General features: G+C 39.2%; 1 protein-coding gene across 21 annotated transcripts in view; it reads right to left on the bottom strand.

Moving 5' to 3' along the window:
* LRRC4C (leucine rich repeat containing 4C) overlaps positions 1–12,949 on the bottom strand; it is a 487,862-nt gene that overhangs the window by 81,396 nt on the left and 393,517 nt on the right. For 3 of the 21 annotated variants that reach the window (XM_021540323.4, XM_021540322.4, XM_085580221.1), the window contains exon 1: positions 7,026–9,231. The exons of the other annotated variants lie outside the window; for them this stretch is intronic. The gene's annotated coding sequence lies outside the window, so the exon portion shown is untranslated. Of the gene's footprint in view, positions 1–7,025; positions 9,232–12,949 lie in introns of those variants that run through there. 21 annotated transcript variants of the gene reach the window in all.

Here is a 12,949-nt window from a genome sequence, read left to right on the forward strand (position 1 = left end):
GTCTTTAACAGATACCTCCAGGCCTTCACTTAATGTATGTAACTCAATCTTCAGGGCCAGACCACTCAGGAAAATGCACATTACAGAAAGAGGGATATCAACATGAACATTCACTGAAGGTGAGGTTTTTTGACCTCTTTCTGGTTCAAAGGAGAAATCCATTATGGTTTTAATTCCCTGCACCATATACAGTCAAAATTCACACGGGCGTTAAATGCAATAAAACTCTTATTGAAGTAGTAGACTGTGCACTGCATATGAGCAACCTGAAAGGCTAATGGGGTCACCACCCTTCCCCTCTGGTAGCTGTGTCATCAACAACCTTTAGAAAAATGAACCTCAGTTCTGTAATGGATGTAACAAATATAAAAGCTTTCCTCTGGAAAAATAATATATAACCACTTGTAGAAGAAGCTGCCTGTCCAATAAGGGATCACAAACTGAGTAGAGGCAAAGCAAATCCTTGTAAAATCAAACAGCTAAGTAAAGAACCCTTAACACAGCGTGCATGCCCATTGGCAAAGAAGCTCATGGAATTGAATATATTTGTGCACATTTCATTTGAAACTGTCGTGTATTGAGGGAGGGAAAAGTATGATTCCTAAACCCACTTCCTACTGTCCCTGTAAAGCCTCTTGTAGCCTCTTTTAAAATGAAAACTATAGTATTTTTGTTAAACTGATTCTAATATGTCACAATATTCAGTTATTGACATACATAATCATACACAGAGATTACACCATCCTAAGGATTGAGAATTCAGACCTAAAATATCTAATTTTAAAATTGGCTACTTTTGTTAATATAAGATCAGGTTTTGCTGTTGCAGTGTGATTAATTCATCAATTATTCCATTACACACTGATGAAAAAGATGTACTAACACCTGGAATGTCAGCAGGGATGGCAAAGGACATAGAGCCTTTGGAAATTTTGAAGCCTGTAGCATATTAACTCAACATGGTATTTGGATCATCTTTTTATATCTGTAAATATAAATACCTATTCTATTACTTAGCTCTGGAAATAAAGAAAAAAGTAAACAAAATCCTACAGAGCAAGATCCATCCTGCTGAAGTAATTACTAAATACCTGATTGAGATCAGTTGGAGCAAAACTGTGTTTATGTTGTTCTCACAACAACAGAAGAAAAAGAAATGTAAAAGGAAATAAATTGCTTGCATGGAAGTGTTTCTACAGAGCCAACTAGCTCATACACTCTACAATGTTAAATGATGACTGAAAAGTGGGCATTAGTGAATAAAAAAACCCCAATTCTTTTAATTAATACCTGCAAGACAGAAATCTCCCTTATACCAGTTCATGGAGAGACTGTCATTCTCTTCTCTTACATGAATAGTCCACTAACAGAGGTTTTTAGAGATTAACAAGAAAGTTAATATTGGTCTATAGCTGATGAGGATCCAGTATGATGAAACTTTCCTCCTCTACTCCCTACCATAATAACTTCCAATTAAGACAATGGAATCTGATGATCTTCAGTAATCTGATGAGCAGGCACAGCTCATGAGAAGTGAGGTGAGTAGCCCCCATCCCAGTCACAGGTGGCCACCTTTTCGCCATTACAAAGATTCTGGGGTAAGTTCCAAGTACATGAACAGAATTAGTGCTTGCTTAAAGTCTTAAGCTTAAGATAATGTCTAAAGTGTGATGATAAGGAATGTGAGGAAACCTGTACTGTTATGGCTCTTGCTGCACCCCCCACACTGGTAACCAGGCTCTTTGTGTGCTTGACTTTATTTCCCATGAAACACGGCACGGGAGGGAAGAGATTATTGCCATGAAAGCGAAGAGAGGCTTGTAAGCAAAATCAAAATGTGCTGCAGATCTGAAGCACACCAATACTTTCTGTAATTTACTATCACTGTAGCATCAGGTCAGATCCTTTGGGCAATGACTCTTTTATGTATGGTGAAATAAAAGCACCAACTCCTGTGCCTTCTAGAAGTCAGGTCATACTATAATGTCCATGCAAATATGAAAGGAAATCACATCCATATTTCTGAGGATTATTTAAATGCACAGGATGATATGAATCCCATAATCCCATAGCTGTTAACTAACTGATCCCTCAAACACAAAGAGCATTAATGAATACTCTGAATTGCTTCTGGTTTGCAGAGAAAACGTCATTTATTTAACTTATCTTGCTGTAAAACTACTGAGTAAGCTTTATCCAGTTGCAAGTGAAATAATTGTTGATGGAATCTTTTGCTTTGTTTTGAGGGTGGTTGGTTTCCTTTTTAATTCTGCTGGTTCCTGGTTATATTGCTCCCCCACAGTCCTGACATAACAAGTACAAGCTTGGCAGCAAAACTATGGTAGATTTTATTCAGTGGTCTGATGCTGCCTCTCTCACTTTCACAAGCAGCAAAGGTAAATCTTGTCTTGGCACAGTGAAAACAGAATTTCAAGACTTATTACAGTGGTGGTAGTATTTAAATTTACACAAGCTATGGTATATCCCTGAAATGCATTTTAATATGCCCAAGGAATAGATCCAGTCCTGGAAAGTTCATTGTTGTTTCTAATTGTCAGCGACTGCTACACTTTGCTTGCCTGCAGCTATCCAATTAACATATCACCACTACAGAAAATATTGTAATATGCTCCATGTCCTAACCACAAGTCTCACACTCCACTTCTATCCAACAATTTCCTTCTAACTTGGTTTCCAACATATTAGTGAAGGACATGCAGGCAGATATGCCATCAGATAATGCAGCCTACAAACTCCTTTTCCTATTGCTGTGCAAAGTTCTGCTGCGGAGATATTCCTGGTAGTTTAGAATATAGAGAGAGACAGAGGGAGATTGAGAGAGAAGCAAAGATCAACTCTAGAAGAGGAAAACACGTAACTTGTGCCCTGAGATATCACTATGGCAACATTTAAACAATGAACAGAAAGCCCTGCAGGATTCTGTTCTCGCTTCCTTGGATACCAAATGTAAATCCTGATTCTCTTTTATTGTGTGCATGCACAAGCTTCTGATTTTTGCCTTTTTCACTAACAGATAGCAAAATATCCAGGCCCCCTACCAGGAACTACGCATTAATTCCCTTCCATGTATTGCAGCTTGTGAATATGCAACTAAAACATACCACTGGCATAATCATCTCCCATCTTGTGTCCCCATTTCTACCCCTTAGGAGAAAAAAATGACCGTGATAGTACAGTTAAATAACAAGTATTCTTTTTTTTTTTTTTTTTGAATGAAGTCATTAAATGAACCACTCTAAAGTGTCATAAGCCAATCCCCAATGCCTCCTGCCATGACAGGAAGTCGAGACAGGATCCTTTCCACGGGCTGCTCCTTCTCTAAGCTACTAAAGTCAAGCACACTGCAAGGCTGCCTTCCAGATCAGAATGGCTGCTGCTATTCCTAAATCTGTCTCATCCGGGCTATCCTGTGGGGGCTGAAGGAGGCTTGTTTTTGTTTATGACTTTCACAGAGCAGCTGGCAAAGGGATGAAAGGCCCCTGAGAATACTAACCTGAAATCCAGTCAGCTTCACTGCTCTAGAAAATACTCAGTGAGTTCCAGCTGAATATCTTCAGAGTAATTTTCATCCCAGACTGAAAATGGCACATCACCCTTCCTTCTCCCCTTGTTCCCTCACTAGCCATCAGAAACAAAAGCATATCTCCAAGCCAACACAAAGCCACCCTGGCAAGGATGGAGATGGAGGCTCTCTCTCATGCTGCTGCTTAGTGCACAGTGCACTCCTTCACTGAATATATTGCAACTTGGATAGCCTGACTTGGGATTTTTCACCAGCAACAAGCTCTCTCAAAATGTGCTAAAATCCTGTCCTGAGCTCCATCCAAAATCTTCCTGCCTCATATTGCAACAGCAAGAATATTCACGTCAAATGGGAGACAGCTTTTTAGGTCACAGGCAAATCATTTTAAAGCCTACATATAGGAAGCCATAGCAACACCTCTGGAATCCCTTTGTTTTTCTCTATTTCCACATAATTGCTTGTATTGGCTCACATCTACAGCATTTTTTCTTGGGTCTCACCTAATTTGAAAGCTCATTTTTCACTTGTCAGTGGTATCAGGCTGGGAGATATTGTGACACAATTTGCTGCTCCAGCAAACTGAACCTGCTTCAATTCTAGATCAGTACAAATCATTCCTGACATGAGAAAAGACACAGAGCAGCCACCCCCTTGCATTAAAAATTTACTTTGCCTGAAGTTTGGGCTATGTGATCTTTGACCTTCTGAAAAACAATTGGACCAAACAGAGCAGAACCTTCCAATTCAGCTTTATTTTCCCTCCTGTACAAGCATTTAGTGCATAAATATACACATAATTGTTCCCTGTACAGTGCTAAAATCCCAGCTGCCTGAGGTCACTACCAAAAATATCCATAGTTTGAAGAGGAGATAGCCTTCAGGACCAGCTCAGACACCTGTGAGAGAAGTCACAGAGACAGCCAGCTCTGGCCTCTGGTTGAGGAGATATGTTGCTTCTCACTTGGCTGTATGTTTGGATGAATGTTTTGGCTATTTATTTTACAATCAGCCCTTTGGGCTCTGGGTAAACCTCAGAACAAATGCTGAAAAATGCTATAATCATTCCCATTTTGATATTGAAGGAGTTAAACTCTGGGTTGTTCCATGTGTCTTTTGGCTACTGTATTAAGTGAATGATTCACTGAAGTGTGAAACTGTTGCTTCTTTGGAAGCAGACACACATCCCCAGCTTTTTAATGTTGACAAGGTTTGCCTATTTCAGCCCAAACTGGTGACTAAATCTTCCCAGTGCTTCTTTATCATGTCAAGAAAATACTCCTGCTAGTTATTGTACAAAATGAATGGGGCACCTATGACAGCTTTCTATTGGCCAAAACTGGAGTTGCTCCATCAAATTTTCTGTGTTCACTTGACAGCAATCCAGGGAAAAGCTTGGAGATGCCTTTTCCTTAGCCAGCTTCTTTTTCCTTCAGTAATTACTGAGCAGCAGCTTATCATAAATTTAGCTTTTCTATTGCTGCAACTGCTGATGTAAGTGTAGCCCACAACAGGGCACAGACTTATCATGATACATGAAGGAATGAACAGGAGGAGAGAGTTTTGCACTTGTTTTCAGATACTGACAAACTTATTACCCATTTACTGTCCCACCAGGAAACAGGCCCAGAGTAAAAAGGAGGCTAAGGCATTTCACACTAAAACAATTCAGCTTATATTGAGAAGGATGAGAGTAATTGGAGCTGGAAGGAACAATTTTTGCTGTGCCTGCTTCCTTCTTTTCTTGAACACAACTGCACAAAGGGTCTGATTTGTTCGCATGGCCAAACAAAAACTCCCAGAGATTTCCTTTGGAGCAGAATTGATTAATCCTTTTCAAATTGCCAATGTTGAAGAGGCATGACCCTCCAAATGAGCACATGGGACACATTTTAGAGGCAGAAGGTCTCATTTCCATTATGCCAGAAGATTCAGGGCATTTACATGAAGTAATAGGAGTGATGTAAATGAGAGAAGAAAGTGGGGGGAAAAAAGGAAGCAGCTAATAATGGTTTATGTATTTATCCAGGGAAGTTACAGCTCTATTTTGCATTGTTCCATACAGGCAGCCTGTGAAGTGAGAAATGCTGCCAGAAATTAGAAGAGCTAAAATCTGGATCTACCAACACTTCTTTCCTCTATGACCGTTCTCCTCTTCTCTGGAATATTGCTGCTAGAGAAAAGTAAAATGAATAGCAAAGGTAATCCTGCACCTTGCCTGCAAAAAAAAACCCCAAAACCAACAAAAAACAATTCCTATTCAATGGCTCATCTAATTAGTTGTTTCGCCCTCTCATTCTGCATCAGTTTTGGCCTAATACCTTCAGCTGGAGCCTTAGCATATGAAGGCCAAGGCTGAAGAGGGCAGAGGTGAGGGAGGACAGAAGGGGAAGAAAAAGAAAGAAATCTCCCTACTCACGAGCTGTGCAGTCATGCCAGGAGAGGGGACGGAAGTAGCACTCTTCCCCACAGGAAAACATGGACCTCTATTTTAAACATCATGTTATCCTCCCTTTATTCCGCACTCCCACACGACATTTCTCCAGGAAGGGAGAGAGATTTACTGGTCTGCTACACATCATTGCTAATATCTGGACCCCACCATTTACAAGACTCTTTTATTTTCATTACCAATATAATAAAAAAAAGTCTCCTGACACCTCTGAATCCTCTCACTGCTTGTCAATCAAAGTAAATCTCTTTCAACTGCCATGAAAGTCCAAGGGAATCCTGAAGGATTCACCATAAAATCACAAAGAATTTCCTAGGAGATCTGGAGGGCATGGGTGGCCAGTACAGCAGTTCCCTAAACTCCCCTTCAATAGGAGAATATCCTCTCTCTGCCTGTTATTGTCCTTTATTACCAATGGGGTGTAAAACATGTCATTTCTCTTGGAGCTGCATCCCCAAAATCCATTAAAAGCCCCTGCCCCACACCCCCCTACCCCCACTCCCGCCAAAAGCCATCCTTCACCTCCCTGCCTGATTATAAAATGTTCCTGTTAATACACCATATTGATCTGCAATGTCAGACTGGATACCAGCATTCAAACCAGAGCCCTGAACTATTTTAAACACTTCATAAATAACTAAACCTCCTCTGTGCATCTAATTCCATGCAACTTGCATCCGTTTGTAGAAATCGGGCAATCAGGCTGCACCCCCCGCTCACTGCAAGGGCTTTCTCAAAAGATTTCTTTGCTAGCAAACATTTACAAATGCTATAGAGACACACAGGCAGGTGTCTGCAACACCCTACCAAGGCTCGAGTTTTAGGAATTTGAGCTACTGTGAGAATTCAGTTCTCTCCTATTCTTTCTCTTTTCTCTTCCTAACAACCCCCCTGCAGCCATCATCAAAATACAGCCAGGTTCTTTATTCAGGTGGAGGGAAAGACCAAGAAAAGAGGAATAAAGATGAAAGAAAAAAAGCAATGGGGCATATTTGCTTTTCAAAAAAATAATAAAATGGAAAGTGTACTCACTGTATCCTCAAAGACTATCCAGCTGGAAATCCGAGTGATTATGAAAAACCAGGGTGGGGGAGGGGTTAGAAAACTATTTCATTTCAGCAACCAAACCAAAATTAAAACAAGAAAGGAAATTAAAAAAAAAAAAAATAAGGATATCCAATTGCAATTTCCCAGCAATTTCAGTCCATACAGGTGCCAATCCAACCCAACACTGCTGAACTCTCCCCCTCTGGCAATTTGCTTTCTTCTTCTCTGTCCTTATTTTCTCTGTGGCTTTCAACTTTTCTGCTTAAAATTTCTGTAGTGGTAATGTTGACGGTTGCCTTCACTGAAGAATAGTTGTTTAAAATAACAAGAAAAAAACAAAAATCCTTGAGGAGGATGAATGGTCCTTTTCCTTTCTGAAACTTTTCATTCCACTGTGGATCGTTTGCCTAATTTCCTTTTTCTGAGGTTTTCTGCCTTTCTGGCTCCACTGCTCCCCATTGCTTTCTATTTGTTTTTTCTCTGGAGAGCAGAAATAACTGTATTTCCTTTTAAGCAATCCTCCATCTGTATTCTTTTAATGAAATTTTGTTGTGACACTTAGGATCCAGGTCTTGCCAGGCAATTTTCTTTTTCCCCCTTCTTTGCTGCACTATCAATTATCCAATCCATGTGTCTCCACATTAGAATGGGGATTCCCATTCTTCTTTTCCTCTATACCCCCAGACTCCTTTAGAAAAGAATTTCCTTTTGCATTTAAGTTTTTATCCCTGTCTGTCAAAACAATAAACTTTTAGTCTCTCCCCCCTCTCCAAGGATCTGATTAGATTTCCAATCACAACCCAGTGCGCAATTGGATTTTTGATTTCGGCAAGAAGCCAGCAATCCACAGCATCAGCACCCTCTCCTTGTTTCAAACTCCACGTTATATCCTTTTGCCTTCCCTCCAACTCCTCTGCATTTTCATAATTTCACATTAAATAAAATGAAGGAGGGAGGGAGTAGAGAAAAATTCAAGGTTCCCACCAGCTGTCAAGAATAAATCCATCACCTTGTTATTTTTTAAACACTTGGGATGGGTATTTTTACCGCCCACTCTTGCCTTTGCCCCCCCCTCCCCCCCCCACTTTTCAAAATCCTTCAGACGTTAAAACTCCTCCGATGGGGCACAAAAAACCCCGAGATTTGATTTGTCCTTTTAGCTGTACATTTCAGAAGCATACTTTGCTTTTCATTTTAGCTTCCTCTCCATCTTTTGTCCAGCAGCTATATGAATCCAGAAGCACAGAGACGGATAAACTTCTATTTCTTTGAGGAGAGAGAGGGAAAGAGAGACAAGAAAAAGATAAAAGCTCTCCCGTCTCTGCCTCCCTTTTCCTCCCTTTCTGTGTTTCAATGCAGGTCTGATCTCATTTCCAAGCTGAGCCTGGTGTATTTCAGATGTACAAGTTGGATTTCCCTTCTGCACAGCAGCGAGTTAGTCTCCCATCTTCTTCCACATGCCAGTTATCTTCCCCCTTTTCTTCCTTCCTTCCTGCCTCCCTCCCTTCCAAGATGACACAGTCCCAGGAGCGCAGCCGCTTCTTTCAGCTTTGAGTTTCATCCCTGACACGCACAGCCCTTTGCACAGCCGAAACGCTTCCCTCCTCCCATGAGCCGCCGCTTGAATTCTCCCCGTGTGAGCATGTAGGGACGCATGTATGTGTATATCCAGCTCCTGACAGCTGCTCCTGTCGCTGGCAGTAGCTCCGCGTTTCAGTCGCTCTGGCTCGCTGTTACTCCCCACCTTCCAGTGGCACCCTAGGATTTGCAAATGTCCCAGGGCCGGTCGCTCTGGCTACACTCCTCCTTCTCCCCTTCCGTTCTGTCCCCTCTTCCTCTTGCAGTTTGTTTCTATTTTTTTTTTTTCCTCTTCTTTCTTCCTCCCCTCCTTCCCCTTCTTCTCTCCCCTTTTTCCCTTTTTCTTTGCTTGTGATCAGTAAAATACAATTACCCAATTACCTCCCATCATCTTAGCACTGATTGGTCAATTGCATTAACACTTGAAGTCAGGGAAAGGGCCGGCAGCTGCTCCGATGTGGCATTGCTGCCACCTGCTTGACAGACTGGGAACAAACGCGGGGTTACCGTCAGAAAGCTCCAAGTCAGAAAGCAGTAATTGAAAAACAAGGGATCATCTTAAGGAAAGGAATGTCAAAACTCATTTTCTTAAAAGCCTGCCTGATTCTGACAGTTCAACCAATATTCTCAGGTTCCAGCCTAGCCGATGCGGCACTGTAAATGACAGCAAAATGAAATGAGGTATAAACTTGTCTTTGCAAAAGAGGTACAGGGCGACCACTATTCCCAGGTACCAGCTCTGGCCACAGATGCAGAGGCACGATAACAATATGAAACAAGGTATAAAGTTAGCTTTGCAAAAACTGTAACAGTGAAAATAATTTGCATTGAAAGACAGTCTGTTTTCCAATTACAGAAATCAATGTTTAAAACTTGTATGCACATAAAAATACCTAAAATTCAATTTTGGCGGTTGTTCAAGGGCAAAAGCCGTTTAAATGGCTTCAAGGTTTCAGTGAGTTTAAGTCCTACCTTCAGTAAGCTGTGACAGCAATTCAACAATGTAATGTCTAGGTTCACCTATCAAATCTGCCACATTTTCATTAGAATGACTTCTGACATGCATTTTGGAGTTTTCTGAACTGACTCCCTAATTTGGGTCACTGAAATACTGCCATGTTTTTTATGCTCTTACCTGCTTACCCCAGGTACATTAGATGTACTTATCTATATTACCTAAAGTGCTCAGAATTTGACTTGTGTCTTGTTTCTCTCAGGGATTTAAGTTCAATAGAAATTTTACAGAAATTTTACATTTTACTGTGTGTAAGGTCAGATAAACTACTTGCTTCATGGAAACAGATTATGGATGATATATGTGCTGGCATTTGTCTCTCTCAAAATCAGAAAGATATTATTTATGGATCCAACTCCTCCACATAACCCAAAAAATAATAAGTCAGTTACTAATAGTAATTATAGCAAATTTCAAATATTAAGCAGTAACTGAGTTATTCCATGCATATAGTAATATAACTAGCTCTCTGCTCAGTCTTCCCTCAAATAGTAAAGATATGTTTGGTAGCCTTACTCAGGCTTCAGCTTTTGTGTGAAATTGACATATGTGAAAATAAAATAAAGTTTAAGTTCTATGTTATATTAGAAGTTTTTCCAGAATTATAAAATCCATAAGCTAGCTGAATTCAGTCAAGTAACACTTACTGAATCATTAACATTAACTTTCAGATTTATTCTACTGACTCAACAGGCTTTCTGGTGAGAAGGTCCTACTAGATATAAGGTAAGCGTCTGATCTTACTATTCCAGAAATCAGTGGCAAGCACAAATGACCTGCAATGAGTGAAAGGCTAAGCGTGTAGCAATAATAAATAACCCAAATCTACAGGCTTTCAATAATGCTGAAAAAGTCTCTGGGTTTTTTTTGAGGAAGGTTGCAAGTGTGGTAGGAGATGAAGTTGCTGACAAGTAACAATCTTTTTCTCAGTTGGTGAGCTTATTTTGTTCCTGTCTGATTCACTGATGCTGCCAGTGTATTTTGGGTCTACAAACGTCTTATGAGAGTCTTTTTCCTTTTACTACTCAAAATCCAAAAAACCACAAGGTTGCTTCTTTTCCCAGAAGGATAAAAACATCACAGTCTAATATGTTTCCTCCACTGTTTTTTGAAAAATTTCCTGAAAAATGTCCTGCTACTATTAAAGAATCTGTGAGTGAAAGGGAAGGTTTCTATAATTGAATTAAACAAATATATAGGTATCAGGTGTATTAGAAGATACGGAATTTTGGGCATCCAGTCAGAATCTAAGACCCAAACTCTGCTATAGCTACAGTATCTCTGTTGATACAAAGTGATACTTATGATAGAAATGTTCATATTTTCAAATTACATCAAAATACACATTTCTAACAGTTGACTGCTTAGAGTACATATTTCTCTATATACAAAGATAATATATTTGCTGGCATATGTGTGACTAAACAAAAAATATATCAAAACTGCAACATGCTCTAGGCTATGATATGATCTCAAAGTTTGTTATTTTTAATACATCAATTAGGCTTTATCACCTAATAAACATAGAAGATAGTTTCTTAGAACATAATTTTAAAGCAATCTAGTTTGCAATATATATAGGATAACATTCCACGCTACATGAAAAAGTAAATATCCTTATGCTAAACAAAAAAAATATCATCGCATTATCTGTTTTAGACATATATATGTTGCATGTGTGTGAAACCTATTTAAAACACATATTTTGGTACCATCACAATAACTCATTTCTTAATCAAATATTAAAAGGCTATTAACTCTGGAGAGAACTGTTATGTTTTTCCTACAGCACATTATATATGGTTGCCTTGAAACAGTAATGTTTGTATTTGCCTTCAATCTTGCCCAGTCCTGAGTATGGAAAGATAAGAAAACTCAAATGTATGTGCTGGCAAATCTTCACATAATAAATACGAAGAACAGATTGTTATAAAGATTGCCATATAGATTGTTTTCCTTTCCAACAGACAAGGCCAAGTTACAGAACTGTTGCTCTGTGTATGACTAACACTGGAAGAGACTAGTGGAAAAGACCAGATATTCACAATATTTAGACATTTGATGGAAGGGAAACATGGCTAAAGCCTAAGAGAAAAGTATTCTGACCCTAAACAAAGGAGAAGAGAAACATTGCAATTGAATAAACAGAACCAAATTTTGATGAAGAAAGTGTAAACCCAGACAGCTCTACTTAGACAAAGTGAAAAGCAATTGCAACATTTTCCTAAGTCAGTTGACAGTTCCAGCTTCCTTTTAAATAAAAATGAGGAAATCATAAAGAAAACGGTGGAACATAATATTCTTTCTATTTTATTTAGTTTTACTGACAAGAATCTGTTTGCATATGGAGAGAGTACTTGAATTCTCTTATAGCTTACTACTTTCAAAGGGGAATAAAACTTGCTGAAAAACATACTTTTGATTGCACAGATCTAGGATCAAGCTCATTAATCAATTAATTCAGTAGAGATCCTAAAACCCTCAGACTATGTAAAATATATCAGACAGAATCTAACAGAAAGAATGTAAATTTTCTATTATAATTGGAGCCCACAGTACATAATTTCCTGTTTATGTGATTTCACTGATTATTGTTAATTTTTTTTATACAAAAAGCACTAAAATCAGGTGCATACCATAAAAATTAGAAGCTAACTGATACTGCTTCATTTATTAATTTTCATAGGGCTTTTTTTCCTGATGTTTACAGTTCTAGTGAGTTGGGTTTGGGTTTTTGTTTGTTTTTGTTTGTTTGTTTGAAGGTAATTTCTATTGGGTCATAGCAGCTTGAAAGAAATAAAAGAAAATATATCTTCCTTCCAGGAAAATCTGGATAAAACCACAGCACATGATTTTGGCACAGGGATGTGTACCTGACTCTTCAATAAACTAATCTCTTCATAATATCATAATAACAACTGTTTCTGATAAAGATGGAACTGAATGGTGGGGTTTGTTGTTTACATTTGAAGGGAACCACATTCTCAAACCTTCTGTATATTTACTGCATATTCCTTGTACAGTTGGGTAAATAGGACAAAATTAGAATTGTTGTACATTTGTACAAGTTTTCATCTTCCATGCTAACCATCTCTGAGTGAAAACAGCCTGATGTTTAGAGAGACTTTCTAGAATTTCTCCTTCTGGAATTAAGTCACCTGCTGTAACAGTTTCTGTTCTACAGAGACAAACACAATTCCCCAAGCTGATCAAGAAGCCTAATGGTATCCTGGGCTGCAGCAGGCAAAGCATTGCCAGCAGGTGGAGGGAGGTGATTCTTCCCCTCTGCACAGCCCCAGAGAGGTCACACCTGGAG

This window comes from Lonchura striata, chromosome 5, assembly GCF_050655825.1.
Source record: "Lonchura striata isolate lonStrDom1 chromosome 5, ASM5065582v1, whole genome shotgun sequence".
Lineage (NCBI taxonomy): Eukaryota > Metazoa > Chordata > Aves > Passeriformes > Estrildidae > Lonchura > Lonchura striata.